Source organism: Pholcus phalangioides, unplaced genomic scaffold, assembly GCF_987345545.1.
Source record: "Pholcus phalangioides strain wild (caught in Gottingen) unplaced genomic scaffold, Ppha-v1.0 ptg000042l_1, whole genome shotgun sequence".
NCBI classification, from domain to species: Eukaryota; Metazoa; Arthropoda; class Arachnida; order Araneae; family Pholcidae; genus Pholcus; species Pholcus phalangioides.
Genome location: NW_028301628.1, coordinates 31,997,992 through 32,016,130, shown reverse-complemented (window position 1 = coordinate 32,016,130; position 18,139 = coordinate 31,997,992). Strand labels below are relative to the sequence as shown.

Genomic DNA, 18,139 nt, shown 5'->3' with positions numbered 1-18,139 from the left:
CATTAATTATGGTACTTTGATATACATTTGTATACATGCATTTTTTGTTTCTCTGGTCTTGGTCCTATTGTTTTCGATTTGCAAATGTGGTTCCATGGTGTAATGGTTAGCACTTTGGACTTTGAATCCAACGATTCGAATTTCGGTGGAACCTGCTTACTCCGTTAATACGTAGTAACATATAACTTTTTATATTGATGAATTTTTTCTTCTCCCTCTGGTGTTGTTTCTAAAGGTTTGTTTTTTGGTACGTGGTTCGATAGTGTAATTTTTAGCACTTTGGATCTCAGTGGAAACTTGTTACTCCATTAAATTATGGTACTTTGGTATACATTTGTATTGAAAAATTTTTTTGTTTCTTGGTCCTAATGTTTTCTCGTTATACATGTGTTTCCATGGTGTAATGGTTAGCACTTTGGACTCTGAATCCCGCGATCCGAGTTCGGATCTCGGTGGAACCTTGTTTCTCGATGAATTGTGGTACTTTTTTACTGATCAAAATTTTTTTCCTGTCTTGGTCCTAAAGTTTCCAGTTCAACGTGCGGTTCCATGGTCCTTTGAATCCAACGATCAGAATTCAAATCTCGGTGGAGCCTTCTTTCTCCCTTAATTCTGATATATTGAACTATATTTTTGTTTCTCTGGTAGTAGTCCTGGACATTTCCTGTTTGGCACGTGGTGCCATGGTTAGGACTGAATCCAACCATTCGAGTTCGATTCTCGGTGGAACATTGATACTCCATTAATTATGGTACTTTGGTATACATTTGTATACATGAATTTTTGTTTCTCTGGTCTTGGTGCTAATGTTTTCGGGTTGCAAGTGTGGTTCCATGGTGTAATGGTTAGCACTTTGGACTTTGAATCCAACGATCCGAGTTCAAATCTCGGTGGAACCTACTTACTCCGCTAATACGTAGTAATATATAACTTTTTATATTGATGAATTTTTTCTTCTCTCTCTGGTGTTGTTTCTAAAGATTTCTTTCTTGGTACGTGGTTCGATAGTGTAATTTTTAGCACTTTGGATCTCAGTGGAAACTTGTTACTCCATTAAATTATGGTACTTTGGTATCCATTTGTATTGAAAATTTTTTTGTTTCTTGGTCCTAATGTTTTCCGGTCACACACGTGGTTCCATTGTGTAATGGTTAGCACTTTGGACTCTGAATCCAACGATCCGAGTTCGAATCTCGGTGGAACCTTGTTACTCTATGAATTGTGGTACCTTTTTACTGATCAAAATTTTTTTCCTGTCTTGGTCCTAAAGTTTCCAGTTCAACGCGCGGTTCCATGTACCTTTGAATCCAACGATCCGAGTTCGAATCTCGGTGGAGCCTTCATTCTCCCTTAATTCTGATATATTGAACTATATTTTTGTTTCTCTGGTAGTAGTCCTGGACATTTCCTGTTTGGCACGTGGTGCCATGGTTAGGACTGAATCCAACCATTCGAGTTCGAATCTCGGTGGAACATTGTTACTCCATTAATTATGGTACTTTGGTATACATTTGTATACATGAATTTTTGTTTCTCTGGTCTTGGTCCTAATGTTTTCAGGTTGCAAATGTGGTTCGATGGTGTAATGGTTAGCACTTTGGACTTTGAATCCAACGATCCGAGTTCGAATCTCGGCGGAACCTTGTTACTCTATGAATTGTGGTGCTTTTTTACAGATCAAAATTTTTTTCCTGTCTTCGTCCTAAAGTTTCCAGTTCAACGCGCGGTTCCATGTACGTTTGAATCCAACGATCCGAGTTCGAATCTCGGTGGAACCTACTTACTCCGTTAATACGTAGTAATATATAACTTTTTATATTGATGAATTTTTTCTTCTCTCTCTGGTGTTGTTTCTAAAGATTTTTTTTTTGGTACGTGGTTCGATAGTGTAATTTTTAGCACTTTGGATCTCAGTGGAAACTTGTTACTCTATTAAATTATGGTACTTTGGTATCCATTTTTATTGAAAATTATTTTGTTTCTTGGTCCTAATGTTTTCCGGTTACACACGTGGTTCCATGGTGTAATGGTTAGCACTTTGGACTCTGAATCCAACGATCTGAGTTCGAATCTCGGTGGAACCTTGTTACTCTATGAATTGTGGTACCTTTTTACTGATCAAAATTTTTTTCCTGTGTTGGTCCTAAAGTTTCCAGTTCAACGCGCGGTTCCATGTACCTTTGAATCCAACGATCCGAGTTCGAATCTCGGTGGAGCCTTGATTCTCCCTTAATTCTGATATATTGAACTATATTTTTGTTTCTCTGGTAGTAGTCCTGGACATTTCCTGTTTGGCACGTGGTGCCATGGTTAGGACTGAATCCAACCATTCGAGTTCGATTCTCGGTGGAACATTGATACTCCATTAATTATGGTACTTTGGTATACATTTGTATACATGAATTTTTGTTTCTCTGGTCTTGGTCCTAATGTTTTCAGGTTGCAAATGTGGTTCGATGGTGTAATGGTTAGCACTTTGGACTTTGCATCCAACGATCCGAGTTCGAATCTCGGTGGAATCTACTTACTCCGCTAATACGTAGTAATATATAAATTTTTATATTGATGAATTTTTTCTTCTCTCTCTGGTATTGTTTCTAAAGATTTGTTTTTTGGTACGTGGTTCGATAGTGTAATTTTTAGCACTTTGGATCTCAGTGGAAACTTGTTACTCCATTAAATTATGGTACTTTGGTATACATTTGCACTGAAGAAATTTCTGTTTCTTGGTCCTAATGTTTTCCCGTTACACATGTGGTTCCATGGTGTAATGGTTAGCACTTTGGACTGTGAATCCAACGATCCGAGTTCGGGTTCCATAATGTAATTTTGAGCACTTTGGAGTTTGACTCCAACGATCCGAGTTCGAATCTCGGTGGAACCTTGTTACTCTATGAATTGTGGTACATTTTTACTGATCAAAATTTTTTTCCTGTCTTGGTCCTAAAGTTTCCAGTTCAACGTGCGGTTCCATGGTCCTTTGAATCCAACGATCAGAATTCAAATCTCGGTGGAGCCTTCTTTCTCCCTTAATTCTGATATATTGAACTATATTTTTGTTTCTCTGGTAGTAGTCCTGGACATTTCCTGTTTGGCACGTGGTGCCATGGTTAGGACTGAATCCAACCATTCGAGTTCGAATCTCGGTGGAACATTGTTACTCCATTAATTATGGTACTTTGGTATACATTTGTATACATGCATTTTTTGTTTCTCTGGTCTTGGTCCTATTGTTTTCGATTTGCAAATGTGGTTCCATGGTGTAATGGTTAGCACTTTGGACTTTGAATCCAACGATTTGAATCTCGGTGGAACATTGTTACTCCATTAATTATGGTACTTTGATATACATTTGTATACATGCATTTTTTGTTTCTCTGGTCTTGGTCCTATTGTTTTCGATTTGCAAATGTGGTTCCATGGTGTAATGGTTAGCACTTTGGACTTTGAATCCAACGATTCGAATTTCGGTGGAACCTGCTTACTCCGTTAATACGTAGTAACATATAACTTTTTATATTGATGAATTTTTTCTTCTCCCTCTGGTGTTGTTTCTAAAGGTTTGTTTTTTGGTACGTGGTTCGATAGTGTAATTTTTAGCACTTTGGATCTCAGTGGAAACTTGTTACTCCATTAAATTATGGTACTTTGGTATACATTTGTATTGAAAACATTTTTGTTTCTTGGTCCTAATGTTTTCTCGTTACACATATGGTTCCATGGTGTAATGGTTAGCACTTTGGACTCTGAATCCAACGATCCGAGTTCGAATCTCGGTGGAACCTTGTTTCTCTATGAGTTGTGGTACTTTTTTACTGATCAAAATTTTTTTCCTGTCTTGGTCCTAAAGTTTCCAGTTCAACGTGCGGTTCCATGGTCCTTTGAATCCAACGATCAGAATTCAAATCTCGGTGGAGCCTTCTTTCTCCCTTAATTCTGATATATTGAACTATATTTTTGTTTCTCTGGTAGTAGTCCTGGACATTTCCTGTTTGGCACGTGGTGCCATGGTTGGGCTCAATCCAACCATTCGAGTTCGAATCTCGGTGGAACATTGTTACTCCATTAATTATGGTACTTTGGTATACATTTGTATACATGAATTTTTTGTTTCTCTGGTCTTGGTGCTAATGTTTTCGGGTTGCAAATGTGGTTCCATGGTGTAATGGTTATCACTTTGGACTTTGAATCCAACGATCCGAGTTCGAATCTCGGTGGAACCTACTTACTCCGTTAATACGTAGTAATATATAACTTTTTATATTGATGAATTTTTTCTTCTCTCTCTGGTGTTGTTTCTAAAGATTTGTTTTTTGGTACGTGGTTCGATAGTGTAATTTTTAGCACTTTGGATCTCAGTGGAAACTTGTTACTCCATTAAATTATGGTACTTTGGTATACATTTGCACTGAAGAAATTTCTGTTTCTTGGTCCTAATGTTTTCCCGTTACACATGTGGTTCCATGGTGTAATGGTTAGCACTTTGGACTGTGAATCCAACGATCCGAGTTCGGGTTCCATAATGTAATTTTGAGCACTTTGGAGTTTGACTCCAACGATCCGAGTTCGAATCTGAGTGGAACCTTGTTACTCCATTAATCGTGGTACTTTGGTATACATTTGTATTGGTAAATGTTTTATTTCTCTGGTCTTGGTCCTAAAGTTTTCGCGTTATACACGTGGTTCGGTGGTGTAGTGGTCAGCGTTTCGGATCTCATGATCCGAGTTCCAATCTCGGAGGAACCTTCTTACTCCCTTAATTGTGATATTTTTCTCCGGTCGTTGTCCTAAAGATTTCCTGTTAAGAACGTGGTTCCATGGTTAGCGCTTTGAACACTGAAACCGACGATCCATAGCAGATAGACCACGGGAACCATACTCATTCGATGACGAGATTTTGAATAGCAGAGGGACCGCGAGAACCATACTCTGTCGATCACGAGGTGTTCACGAAAACCATACTCTGAGGCAGTAACATAAGTTCTCAAACTGTGCACCTCGGCTTCCTGATGAGTCGCCAATCTTTTTCTGGGGCACCGCTGAGTGGTGACGCTGACAAAGGTTCGTCAAAGCAATTTTTTGTTACTCTGCTCTGGGAAGCCGAGGATAAGCGTTGAATAGCGAAAAGGGCTCCACGGATGAGAAAAAGTTTGAGATTTCCCCCCAACCCCATCGCTGTATGATAGAGGGACCACATGAATCGCACTCTAACTATCAGGAGATGCAGGGCCGCAAGGAAGGTGAGCATACGGATGTGGCTCCCCGGACACTGGACCAGAGGGGAGGGGGAATGCAAATTTCACCCTTCAACTTTTTTTTAACATTGAAAAGGGCATCGAAATGCTTGCTTCCACCGGCTAATCAAACAACCTATTTTAGACCCTGCAACCAGGGTTGTCATTAAAGGATGACGTATGAGGTTTTGCAACCGGGCGACAGGTGAGCTAGAGCCGCCCTGACTTTTGTATACGTTCAGCATGGGCACCCTTCATAGTTTTAGAGGCATTTCAAGATGGGACTACATCTTAGCAGCCTCAAATTCACGAAATGGAGCAATATAAACAAAGAAAAACCAGCAAACAGAAACTTTGTATACAGTCGAATCCCGTTTTAACGAATACCGTTATAGTGAAAATCTCGTTTTAACGAAAACTTTTCTAATCCCCCCCCCCCCCCAGATAAGTTTACATGGGAAAAAAATGCAGAAACCTGGAATTCCTTTATAACGAAGTTATTTCTCCGTTCTCTTCGAGTTCGTTGTAACGGGATTTGACCGTATTTTATTCTTTTAAACAGCAATTATGAAACTCATTTCCGAAAAAAAAAAAACATCTCTTATAAAACCCGAGTTCTTCGAAATCTCGGTGTACGTTTCTTTTCAAGAAACAACTCCTCCCGCGTAATACAGAGAGAATTGGAGCGACCTGTTGTTACCCGATGTTTGCTCAAATGATATCGATTTTGTGATTTCGATATGTCTGTGTGTGGATGCCGGAACTCCTCTCATAAAAGCGAAAACGAAGCAAACGGAATGGATTCCTTCTGACCGTCTCTGTGTCCCATATATTGACTGGAGAGGAAATAAAATGGATGGAGAAGATTCCTCTGGGGAGATTTATCGAAGTATTACCAATGGTATGTGTGTATTATAACCCAAAGCTCGAACTCTCCATCAGAACATTAATACGAATAATTTTTATTTTCTTGCGGTATCAAGATTTGTCGGGCAATGAGTTCTTCCATCGTAATAAGGAGAGAATTACAGCTTACATCATATCAGTCTGTATAAGAAATAATCCAGCAGCAAGATGAATGATGAGTAGGGCTCGGATTTTTATGAAATGTCATTTTGTTTTTTTTTTATGACGAGTCATATTTTGTGCATTTTCGAGCTATTGGCCATATTTTTGTGAAGTTTGGTCAGAACATGATAACCGCAAAATCACATTTTTGAGATATGAACATTTTTATTGTTATTTAAAAATCAAAAATAAAGCATAAACCCAAATACAAATGAAAATATCATACATCAGCAATGTTATTTAGCCGTACGCACGTACTTGTGCATTTATCTCACTTCTAATTAGATAACAAAGCTATTTTTTTGGAGATATTATGTTTTGACCAAACATCACAGAATTTTCAAGCAATAGAGAATGTTTTTGGTCATTTATCAGCGAAATTTTAATCTGAATGCATTTTTTTTCCAGTGACGTAGTTATGCACTTACAATAAATTATTGTCTTTTTTTGGGGGAGGGTGACTTTTGCGTTCTCAGTAGCCATTCTTTGTTCTTGGAGGATCCTCTCGCTATAATATGTTTCCGAACGGAAACTCTCAATCGTACGTCAAGTACATGCGGAGGATATCATTTTCAATCCAGTTAAAATATGTATATTATTCATTATTTCTTTTTTTAAATTCTTATCCTTGAAATTGAAACTATCAGAATTTTGTAGTTTGGACTCCCTTTGGCATTTCCTGTAATTCTGGCGCTACCTAAAGTTGAGTGTTCAGAGTATTAAAAAGTTGCGGAATTTTTTATCTACAACTGTACAGATATTCAAGCATTACACTTTACGCAAGATTTGAGATTGAGGTGGCAGCACTAACTGAAAGCGTAACACTAGATACGCACACAGACGTTTGGCTATACACATACATACACACACTTTCGTCACAACTGACTTACCTCTGAAAGGGTGTAACACGGTAGTGAAATGTCGTATGTGTGACGGTTTAAAGGAAGAAGGACCGATGGTACCACTGTATATTATATTTTGTTAAACAAGTTAAAAGTTCCACTACAAAACTGATTTGACGTGCCGCAACATTGCAATTTAGCTTGAGATACTATCAATGAGATTGCGCAAACTAGATGTCTGCTTTATCACGCACAAGCCTTCTCCAAATATTGTACTATCTGGCAATTTATCCAATTTTTTGAGCGGTTTCCAAACACTTTTAGTAGTGGTCCCCCGGAAATTTCGGTGTCTGCCATGCACCCAATGTCGCAACTGTGGGGGGGAGGGGGAGTGCAAGTAGGTCTGGTGCCCCGGCCACCGAACGAATTGGGGGAGCGAAAATGCGTGCTCACCCCAACTGACGACTCAGTATCTAATTGCGGCCCTGCATGGACCTCCATTTAAAGAAGCAGAACCTGCAACTATCTATCATCGAGAATGCTCTCATAATACGAAGAACATTCTATTTTCAGTACTAGCAAATATGATGCAACAGCAATGCCATTTACTGGACTGCAAGAGAACCAAAACAGCTAAAACAATGTTTCATACTCCTATATGCGGAAGATGCCACCACAAGTACAATTTTTGTCGAATCATAACAATGTAGCTACTGCAGTCTACCAACGTTGCAACTGTGTTTTGCATGTTTATTTAATTAAAATTTTTATTTTGAAATAATTTATTAATATCATAATTTTTTTCCGACTTGGCATTTATTTTTTATTTTTTACTTATTGCTATATAGCAATTTACTGCCATTAATGAGATGGATTGCAAATGAAGACGCCGGGGGGTCCGGGCAGTCCCTTTTGGGAATCACTGAACTATAATATTAATAAAATTGGTGGTTCCCATTTAGAACAATGTTAACGAGCCTTGCTTACAACGTCGTTGAAAATGCAATGACCTCGGATACAACGACAAATTTTTGCTTCCGTTTTTATTTCGTTTTCCGAAGGCATTCCAAGAATTAGAGATGATTAATCCAAATTGCGGTCCTAAATACGGGATACCACTAGTTTTAGCCCGAAAATTGAATTTCTGGCAAATTTTCTGATTACAGAATTCACTGAAGGGTGGGCCACATCAGGTTACTCAGAGGACCACATTAGGCTCGCGGACCAATAGTTGAGCATGTATGCCTTTTCGGCAACGCTTACATACGTATGCTTGAACTTTTAAAGGGGCCGATTTCCCCGTTAAAAAAAGGTTTTCATATACTATATACTGTTACCCCCCCCCCCAAACTGTTTGCCATACACACACACACTCACACTTCCGGCCCAATTCACTCGGTAGTAAATTGCCCTTGGCGATAGACCGGAGCTGTGCTCGGTATGAAAGAAACTAAAAAAAGAAAGCTTGAAATCTTAATTTTCGAATGCAATCTTTACAGTGTATTTAATTGAAGAGTTGATCAAGTGCTCTCGCGAGCACGAAATCTTTCACGAGAGCATTGAGCAGTCTTTGTGCTTCAGGGGGAGCACCATAGTGCTCCCGAGCGACAGGTTGGAGATGGCTGCCGTAACATATACATATTCTTAAATTCAATAACAATTTGTTCTGCAGTATCAAAATAACACGTCAGATATTTATGCTACTCCAAGTCTGATGACAGTTCTTTTATAAAACTTCGAAAATGCAACCAATAAGCTCATTGGGTTATATTGGAGCGAATATAATCAATATGGGATTATTGGTTGCTTTTTCTCGTTTTATACAAGATCTTTTATCAAACTTTTGTATTGTAGTCCTGGCCTAAAGAAAAGAATTCGTACATAAGAATCGCAGAACTAATTCCGCTTCGCAATATTTACTGCAAGGCAATAAATGCTTCGAAATAATTTCTATCCTTTTATAGGAACGTCTGTGTGTGTGCTAATGTTACTTTATTCTCTTTGAGACAAAAAGGAGAAAAGAGTAAAAAAAGACGCAAACAATGAAATACAGCTGGTCCCATTCACAAAAAAAAGGATACCGAAAAGAATGGGAGAGAGAAAAAAAAAATGTTTTTCGGGAGATTTTTCTCCCCTGACATTTCCAGAAAACAAATGCGATAGAAAATTCAGTGACCATCTGCTGTTGTTCGCATCCACAGTGACAAGCCGGTATTCTGTCTGCACTGGTGGATGGTGGCAAGTCATCATCGGGGCAAACCCAACAACAGAAACTCTTGGAATTTATCCACTCTTTCAAAAGAGTAAAAATATATATAATAATTGTCTTTTCTCACAAATATTTATTTTATTTTCAAAAAATTCTCTACTCCAGCAAAAACACCATTTCATCGCAGTTTTATAGTTTATTAATGCGTGTGTCTTGTATCTCGTCGCTGCCGGTGTTTTATACATATAACTGGAGTCTTGAAAGTATCAGAAACTTCAACACATACATTATGGAAGATAAACATACATTGTAAAAGTTTATGGAAATTTCGCCTCTCACAATTCGTTCCGGACATTTCACCCCTGACAATTCGCCCAGGACTTTTTCTCCCCTGACATTTTGTTCCGGACATTTCGCCCCGGACAATTTGCAGCATACATTTCGCCCGAATATTCACCGCGGACATTTCGTCCCGAACATTTCACCTCTGACAATTCGTTCCAGATAATTCGCCCCGGACAATTAGCCACGTATCCATTAGCCATCCTCGGGATTTCGTCCCGGACAGTTAGCCACGAACATTTTGCCCCTGATATTTCGTCCTACACTTTTTGCTTCAGACAAATCGTTCCAGACAATTCGCCTGGACATTTCCCCCCGAACAATTAGCCACGTACATTTCGCCCCAGAATGAAACGAAAGAGGAAAACCGAACCCTTCTAGGTATGGAATTTCTCAGAGATACTGGAATCGTCCTGGATGTTCAGCAAGGAATGTGATACTTCTCTGAAGCTCCTGAGACGCGACATTCGTTCATCGAAAGCACATCGTAAAACAGTGCACTCCCGGCACTACCTGCTGAATCATCCCTCTGTCGACTTCGTGAAGATGGAGGTACCCACTTCACTCATGAGCGACGTGAAGGCTTTGATTGAAGGCTTGAAAGTACTCTCGAGGTGTTTCAAACCCGACGGAGAACCCACACCTTTCATCGAGAATTTTACTCATTCTCAGAAGAGTTCCATAGATGCTCCAAGTCAAGAGTGGCCCAGAAACCTTTCCTCGAGCACCAGATCAACACGAATGATGTTGACAGATTATACCGGTGTAGAGGTGGCCCTGGAGAAAGCTACAAAAAGTGTCATGCATCAAATTCTCGCTCGACTTAGCGAGAAAAGAATGACCTTGTTTGAACTGCGGCAAACAAGATGTTTGGATCAGATAGAAATCTTGGCCATATTTCCTTTAACTGTCCAAGCAGCCACGCCAATAAACTATTCTGCTCGATAAGCAAAGTAGCCCAGTGGTGTTAGCTTCACAATTCTAAGTGAAGTTGGCACCTCTACCTTTAAAGCAATAGCAAAGATGTCATATGTTGTCCATCTGTGGTCACTGCTGCTACTTAACCGTACATGCTACTCGTACACATTCCTCTACGGAATTTCTAACGAATCGGTACATGCCGGAATGTACGTGCACGTGTTGTGAACCTAACGTGAAGTTTGTTTCTGTGTAATGCTTGTTATGTGCAGTGCTGCCATCGGCCGTCAATTTTTCTAATCATGAGTGAAGTGTAATAATTGATTAGTTGCACCGTTGTAGACCTGTTGCTCTCTGTGGCGAGAATTTTTAATGGGCTGATCGGCTCGCATTTGCGCCTCGAAGTTGGCAACTAGAGAAAACTAACTTCAGCCGGCCACCACTGCGGCGACGGTTGGGTTCGAACCCGGTTCCGTCACTATGATCACTCGACCACCACAGCGGAAGAGACAACTGTGGTCACTAGATGATCGTAGAGTGGTGGAGAAACTCTTTATACAGATGCTTTTACTGCCTCCAAAGTACATACTAGTGGCGTAGGACTAACTTTCTTGGCAAAAATTTCCAAATATGGCAGTGCTACAGAATGTCAACAGGCATCAATGACCCGGTCGAGCAATAAAAACATCTGTTCGCCAGAAGGCCCCCATGAATTATTGAGGCGGGAAATTCAAAAATATCTTCAGTAAACTATTATTCAAGAATGCGTGCTTATTCCTTGGAAAGCGCGTACGACGGATCTCCTGGGACTGCGGGTGAGGGTGGGGGCGAAAGCAAAAATTCTTCTTCAAGGCTCGAACTCAATCATTGTAGGTGAATCACAGACTTGCAGAGTTCATTCCTGCAGGATGAACGGCGAAATGATCGAGCACATCCTCCTACACTGCCCTGAATTATTGCCGCACCTGTCAAATACTATATGTTTGAATTAAGACGCCTTTATATAAGTTGTCCTTTATAAGACGTTATTAAAGGGGTTCTAATTTCAATGAACCAAACTTGTCACGAACGCGTAGCGCTTAGGCTCGATCTCGGCATGAGCAGACCATTTGAAACGGAAAAAATTGTAAATAATACAAGAGCATTGTACTGTTAAACCTTCAAAATAAACCTTCAAAAATATGAACTTATACTAAAAGTTCTTTGATTTTATGAATTTATGAATTTATATGCATTAATGCTAAAAAAAAAGCCGAAATTTACAAATGCATATGCACATGTGTTTCAATTATATATTGTTTATAATTTGTATTAATTGCATTTTTAATTGTGTTGCTGTATTTTTGAAATATATGACATCCATATTTTTATGGGCATCTTTTTCTCAGCCACCTCGTTGGGCATTTTGCCTGTTGTGGCGTTGTATTTGTATTTGTACTGTTGCAATGGCACGGCAAAAGAAGCTGCCTGTGAAAGGAAGAAGCACCGGTGTTGCGGAGTTAGCAGTTACAAAGCACGCTTATACTTATCCAAAATAGTTCTTTTGTCAACGGTTGTATGTTTACCGGAATTTTTCGATCAAACATTTTCTCGCAAGATACTTCGTTTGCTCGTCTCGGTATATAGTGGAGAGTTCTTGTTTGACCTGGTTATAATAGAGATGTGAAGTCGTTGGTGTCATTATGCATTCGTGGGTAAAGTTGGCGAAACAATTAAATGAGGAATACCAGAAGCTCGAAGTAATTGACGGACTAACGGTTGTAAGAGATGATTTCGCTCTCAATGTTTGGCATGTCGTTGTAAACCAAATGGAGCATAAACATTTCCGAGGTATTCCGTTCCATTTGACTATCGACTTTTCTGAAAACTATCCCAAGAAACCACCTAAAGTGGAACTATGCTCTGCTATTGGAGGTTCGAAAGATTTTCTGCCAAATATGGATAGAGGAAGACTTTGCTTGCATATGCTGAACAGTCACACAGGTTTATGGCGTGGAGCGTATAACGGAGAGAGAGGCCACCTCTACACAATCATTATGGATTCGTTCTTAACGCTATTGCTGATGAATCTTTCACGTCGTGGAATAGCAAATGGTCAATTTCGAAAGTATTGCGCAAAGTGAAAGAATCTTCTAAAGATAGTCTGCATGAAGAAATAGCGTTTCACCGATTGGAAAATGAAGGGTTTTTTTTTCCATTTGCGGGCATTTCAAAAGTATTTCCGATGAAATGCTTTCTCGTCACAGAGTTGGTGCTAAAGGTAAGAAATAAGGATCTTCCAGCGCTCGTCAGACGGACTTTAAAAGATGCCTTCATTGAGGTGTTTGATTACCATCTATATCATGATGGTTATTACCAGAAACGAGCCTCAGACGACTTTCTTCTTGAATTTGAGGAACTAACTGACAAGCTACATGACGCCAGAATGGCTCTTCTAGGAGTTATGGATGTCTGACCCGGTTGAAGAACAATTCAATTTAGAAAAAAAAAATAGCAGGCCGTTGGACTTGGTTGTTTGTGGCAAGCACATCGTGGGCAATATTTTTTTCCAAAAATCTCGAAAAGCCATCAATTTTTTTCTCACTTTTTTTTTTAAATTTTAGGTTTAATGTATTCTCAACATTATTTCACTTCAAATTTTTTAATTCATTTATTTTCAGCAAATTAAAACCAGTTCAGATTTATATATTTGTTTTTGTTACACGATTGCCTATTGTTACTGTTCAGTGGGGTTTTATTAAGATCAGTGTATATGTTATAAATACTGTATAACCACAAGATTTAATAGTACAGTAAAAGTCCATTAAAATTAATATGGCGTGGGATATGTGGTGATTTTAATTCGACTTTTGGCTCTCTCGGTGACCAAGTGATCACAGTTACGTACTTACTTACTGATTACGGCCAGACTCTTGTCACTTGCGCAATTTAAACATATTGCCCCGGAAGACGTGGCCGTGTCGGAAAAATTTTGTTCATTCTGGCAGTTTACAAATAGCATAAATATACACAGATAAGATATGTAAAATCAAGAACCTTTGTAAAATGGTATAAATTATCGTGACATGGGCAGACGAGTCGACTAATAAAAAAAAGATAGCGTACAAAATGTTTCCGGGGGGGGGGAGGAGGGAAGGGAGGGGTACCGTAAAGGAACCCTTTGATAGTAATCAATGTGCGATTCCGCAGAACTTGTTCTAGTCAGAATTGGAGTCCTCAGTAAGAAGGAGGTGTCGTTTTTTCCTCAGTCTAACCGATCGTCTAGGCCAGTGGCTCTCAACCGGGAGCCATATGGTCCCAAGTGTAGAATATTTTTTCCCGCAATTGTCCCCTTGACATTAAGTAACATTAACAAGTGGGGGGGGGGTGTTACATATGCAGTCTGGGTGGTTTTACGATGTATGTTGTGAGGCTGACACGAAATTTTACTTATACGTTGCTGCGATATTTTCTGGCGAAGTAGCATCCCGGAATTCATACGTTTGCGACCAGAGGCATACGCAGGAGAGAACATGGGTGGGGGGGGGGGGGGGGGGTCCATGCCCTCCCCAAGACGATCAAAAATTGAAAATATTTTCAAATATTATAGTCAAAAATTCAAACATCGAAAGAAATTACCTTTTTTATTGTGCTATCTTTATCAATTCATGTTAGTTTAAGAACTTACTTTTACTTTTGAAAGTTAGTAGCTCAAAATCTCTCTTGGAGAAATTCCTGGTGCTCCCCAAACCCAATGTGCCCCCCTCCCTAAAGGCTGATCTTGCCTACGCCAATGCTCGTGACTAAGATGCAGGGTATTGTAATGTGGTAGGCCTTCTCATGGTGCAAATTGGGTAACGCAAAATCTACCACCACTCATTGTACCGCTGACTATTGTTTGAACCTTGATGGTCCTTGCACCAAGAGAAAACAACTCCAATCCAATCCGAATGTCAAATTAAAGTTTATGATTTTTGCGTTGATAATATGCATGCAAAATTAGTTCAGCGACGCGTTTTCACAAAAGTTGGGTGAATTTGATATTTAGAAATGATTTTCGTAGATTCCAAAGATTTGGAGCTAGAATTGAAGCGATAATGTCAAATAATTGAAATTGAGCGTCGCAGAAATCAAATATTTTAACGTTGAAAGGTATTGGGATAAATCGTGACCGAATCAAACGTATCATAAATGTGAAATCATGTAACTGGGAGACATAAATGGGGTCTCACAGAGGCGCGGTTTCCCTTGCGCACAAGTGGAATTTGAAGGCATTTATGCACAACTGAGCCCTTCTTGTCCATTCTTTCCCTCACCCTCTATTCCATTCATTTTCTTCCTAAAGTTATAAGAGTGACTGTTTTCACATTAAATTGTTAAAATTAAACTTCTTCAGCGCAAAAATGTAATTTTTTTTTTATATTTCATCACAAACTACACTCATGTCCATAAATTAAGGATAATTCAGAATCACACGGAAATCGAAATCTAAAGTAAAAATTTCACCTGTAGAATTATCACACACATCTGCAAGAATGATATGCAAATTTCAGGAAGCCACCAGATGATGCCGATAGTACGTCACAATGACGAGAGTATAAGAGGGGGGTATATAAGGAATGGTGGCAAAGAAGTAAAATTGTTCACAAGAGTTCTGTAAGGCGCTCGGTGCCATAAGCGAATAGTTATGACACAGAGGGCACATGTGGATGATTTTTTACGTGGTAGAATTATCGGCCGCCTGGAATGTGGGCGTACTCAGATGGAAGTATCCGAGGAACTTGGAATTGCCCAAAGTGTCATCTCTAGGCTTTGGCAACGATTCCAAGATAACGGAAATGTCAGTAGACGTTACAGTACAGGTCGCCCCCGAGTTACAACGCCGAATGAAGACCGGTATTTGGCAGTAACTGCCAAAAGAAGCAGACGGAGCACAGCATCCGACCTGTCTCATCAGCTATCTGCAGCCACGGGTACCACAGTTTCAAGGCAAACCGTGTACAGACGTTTGGGAGATATTGGTCTATATGCTCGCAGGCCTGTCAGATGTGTTCCGCTCACGGCAACTAACTGTCGGCAGCGATTAGCCTGGAACATGCAATGTGGACATCGCCACAATGGGCTTGTGTGATGTTTTCCGACGAGTCCAGGTTTAGCTTGTAGTCTGATTCACGTCGGACTTTCATATGGAGAACGCCAGGTACCCGTTACCACCAAGACAACATCATTGAACGACACCGTTACGGTGGTGCAGCATTGCTCGTTTGGAGTGGAATTATACTGGGTTCCAGAACAGATCTGCATGTTCAAACCGTAACCATGAAAGCCCAAATTTATCGGGACATCATTCTGGAACAAAATGTACGTTTGTTTAGGGGTGCCATGGGTGCACAATTATTTGTGTTTACAGATGACAACGCCCGTCCTCACCGAGCAAACATCGTAAACGAATGCCTTGAATCTGAGGATATAACCCGTATGGAATGGCCAGCATTCTCACCTGACTTTAATCCGATAGAGCATGTGTGGGACATGCTTGGCCGACGAGTTGCAGCCCGTCAACCACGTCCTACATGTGCACCGGAACTTCGGAGAGCATTGCTTGCTGAGTGGAGTGATCTTCCCCAAGATCAGATCGATAATTTGATACTCAGCATGCCTAGGCGTTGTACGGACTGTATTTCATCGCATGGGAGACATACGACGTATTAGCCATCATACCAACCATGTAATAGTAAGTTTTTGTAAAGGAGATATTTTTTACAATTGCTCCAGGGAGCGAAAATCGTAGTTTTTATGAATGGTATCATACATACACCATCTTTTTTGTTCTTTATCTTTTGTTTAATAAATGGGCTTTATGAATAAGTAACGTTTGTTTTGTTTCTGAACCTTTATTTGCCGGAGCTGGCATCATCCTTAATTTATGGACATGAGTATATTTTTTACGTGTATATAAAGGGTACATAGGTAACAGAGTGTATGATATTTTGCTGGTGAGCCGTTTATCCGAGAGGTGGACTTCAAGTTAGAAAAAGTATCCAAATAACGTGTAGTACTGAGATAAGTCATTCATGTTGCAAGGGGTTGTATAGTTATCTGCTTTATACGGAGACCCTGTGCTCAAGAATAGAATACAATTAAAAAGTCACCAAAGAGAACAACAGGCCTACAAACGGTACAAATATTCAATCATCACACTTCACTTCGGACATATAGATCGCAGCACTGAAAAATCAGACACAACACTAGATACGCACTCAGACTGTTAGGTCCATACTCTTACATTTTCGGCACGACTCTCACTGGGTAGTAAATTACCCGTGGCGATAGACCTGCGTCGTACTCGGTTTGAAAGAAAGAAAGAAATAGGCCGACCACACACAGCCCGAAATTCGGACATTGGCACTGTCAACTGGGCTATGTCTGGAACAGGAACCTCTGGGGAGGGGGTTTTGTTTTCTCTCCCAGTATCTGTCTCTCATTGGTGAGCAACGCGGTACAAATATGAATGGATGTACGCCAGATAACATGTTTACGATAGAGGAAGTTCGATATTTAATATGTTAGGCTGTGTATTACACTCTAACACTCTTTATATATGTGTGTGTGTTTATTCACAATTTCTTTGTTTTTAATGTCGGCGAATCTGAAAAGAAATTTTTCTGATAGTGTCAATGCGATGATAAAAAAAAACGCGAGATGAAAGACAGATGAAGCGGCAAGATATGAAGAAAACAAGACATTTTTTTCCTCCTTTGGAGAGTTTCAAGAGGGAGAAAGATCTCGTTTGGTCGATGCCGAAAGTGAAAGAACCATTCATTTATGTTGATGCATGGCAAAAAAATAATGAAATATTTAGGTATCTCCGACTACGTTGAAAAACGCCATTTTGGAAGAAAATATCGATTTTTATTATTTTACTTCCCATGCAAGTCATATTTTCTTTGTAATTGCAAAACAGGCCTTGTTTTGTTTATATGACGCTCAGAACCAAAGTTACGCCCCCTTTAGTGTTGCGTTTTTACATACAAGTAATATCCGTGAATAAAAACGTTTAACGCGTTTAACGAAGAATGCCATTTTTGACATTTTACTTGAGTTTGAAAAATGATTTCTAAAAATACATTCATTGTATCGTTACGAAATTTTAATATGATATTCTGCTATACATATTATCGAGACTGCGACAAAAACATCTAAGATCTATCGTGCATATTTGATTAACTACAGGGGGCGCGGTAGCCCAGGTCGATAAGATACTCGCCTAAAGTACCAGAGGATGTTTAGAGGCGTCGCGAGTTCGATACCCGGTTTGTCCTTGTCAGAAGACTTTCGTCACACAGGGGTACAACAAAAAACGGCGACTTGACCGCAGCAAAAAATTGCTACCGCAGGGAGTCCCCCATCGAAGGGTTAGCGCACCGACCTCTCGATGAGTATGAAAAACAAGCCTGCCGTTCGAAATCGGCAATAAATTGTAGGTCCCTGTGTGTGTCTAATTAGCCCTCGTGTGCCGAAAATGACCGTGGTGCGACAAAAATGAT

The 18,139-nt window shown here is 39.8% G+C and overlaps 8 non-coding genes across 8 annotated transcripts; all 8 read left to right on the top strand.

The window, feature by feature from the left end:
- The first annotated feature begins 827 nt into the window (after positions 1-827).
- TRNAQ-UUG (transfer RNA glutamine (anticodon UUG)) lies at positions 828-899 on the top strand. The gene has a single exon. It is a non-coding gene; the product is annotated as a tRNA-Gln (tRNA).
- A 234-nt stretch (positions 900-1,133) lies between these two features.
- TRNAQ-CUG (transfer RNA glutamine (anticodon CUG)) lies at positions 1,134-1,205 on the top strand. Its single transcript has one exon. It is a non-coding gene; the product is annotated as a tRNA-Gln (tRNA).
- Positions 1,206-1,571: 366 nt separating this feature from the next.
- TRNAQ-UUG (transfer RNA glutamine (anticodon UUG)) lies at positions 1,572-1,643 on the top strand. Its single transcript has one exon. It is a non-coding gene; the product is annotated as a tRNA-Gln (tRNA).
- Positions 1,644-2,012: 369 nt separating this feature from the next.
- Positions 2,013-2,084, top strand: TRNAQ-CUG (transfer RNA glutamine (anticodon CUG)). The gene has a single exon. It is a non-coding gene; the product is annotated as a tRNA-Gln (tRNA).
- Positions 2,085-2,450: 366 nt separating this feature from the next.
- Positions 2,451-2,522, top strand: TRNAQ-UUG (transfer RNA glutamine (anticodon UUG)). The gene has a single exon. It is a non-coding gene; the product is annotated as a tRNA-Gln (tRNA).
- A 234-nt stretch (positions 2,523-2,756) lies between these two features.
- TRNAH-GUG (transfer RNA histidin (anticodon GUG)) lies at positions 2,757-2,884 on the top strand. The gene is made up of 2 exons: positions 2,757-2,793; positions 2,850-2,884. It is a non-coding gene; the product is annotated as a tRNA-His (tRNA).
- Positions 2,885-3,713: 829 nt separating this feature from the next.
- TRNAQ-CUG (transfer RNA glutamine (anticodon CUG)) lies at positions 3,714-3,785 on the top strand. The gene has a single exon. It is a non-coding gene; the product is annotated as a tRNA-Gln (tRNA).
- A 366-nt stretch (positions 3,786-4,151) lies between these two features.
- Positions 4,152-4,223, top strand: TRNAQ-UUG (transfer RNA glutamine (anticodon UUG)). Its single transcript has one exon. It is a non-coding gene; the product is annotated as a tRNA-Gln (tRNA).
- The last annotated feature ends 13,916 nt before the right edge of the window (positions 4,224-18,139 follow it).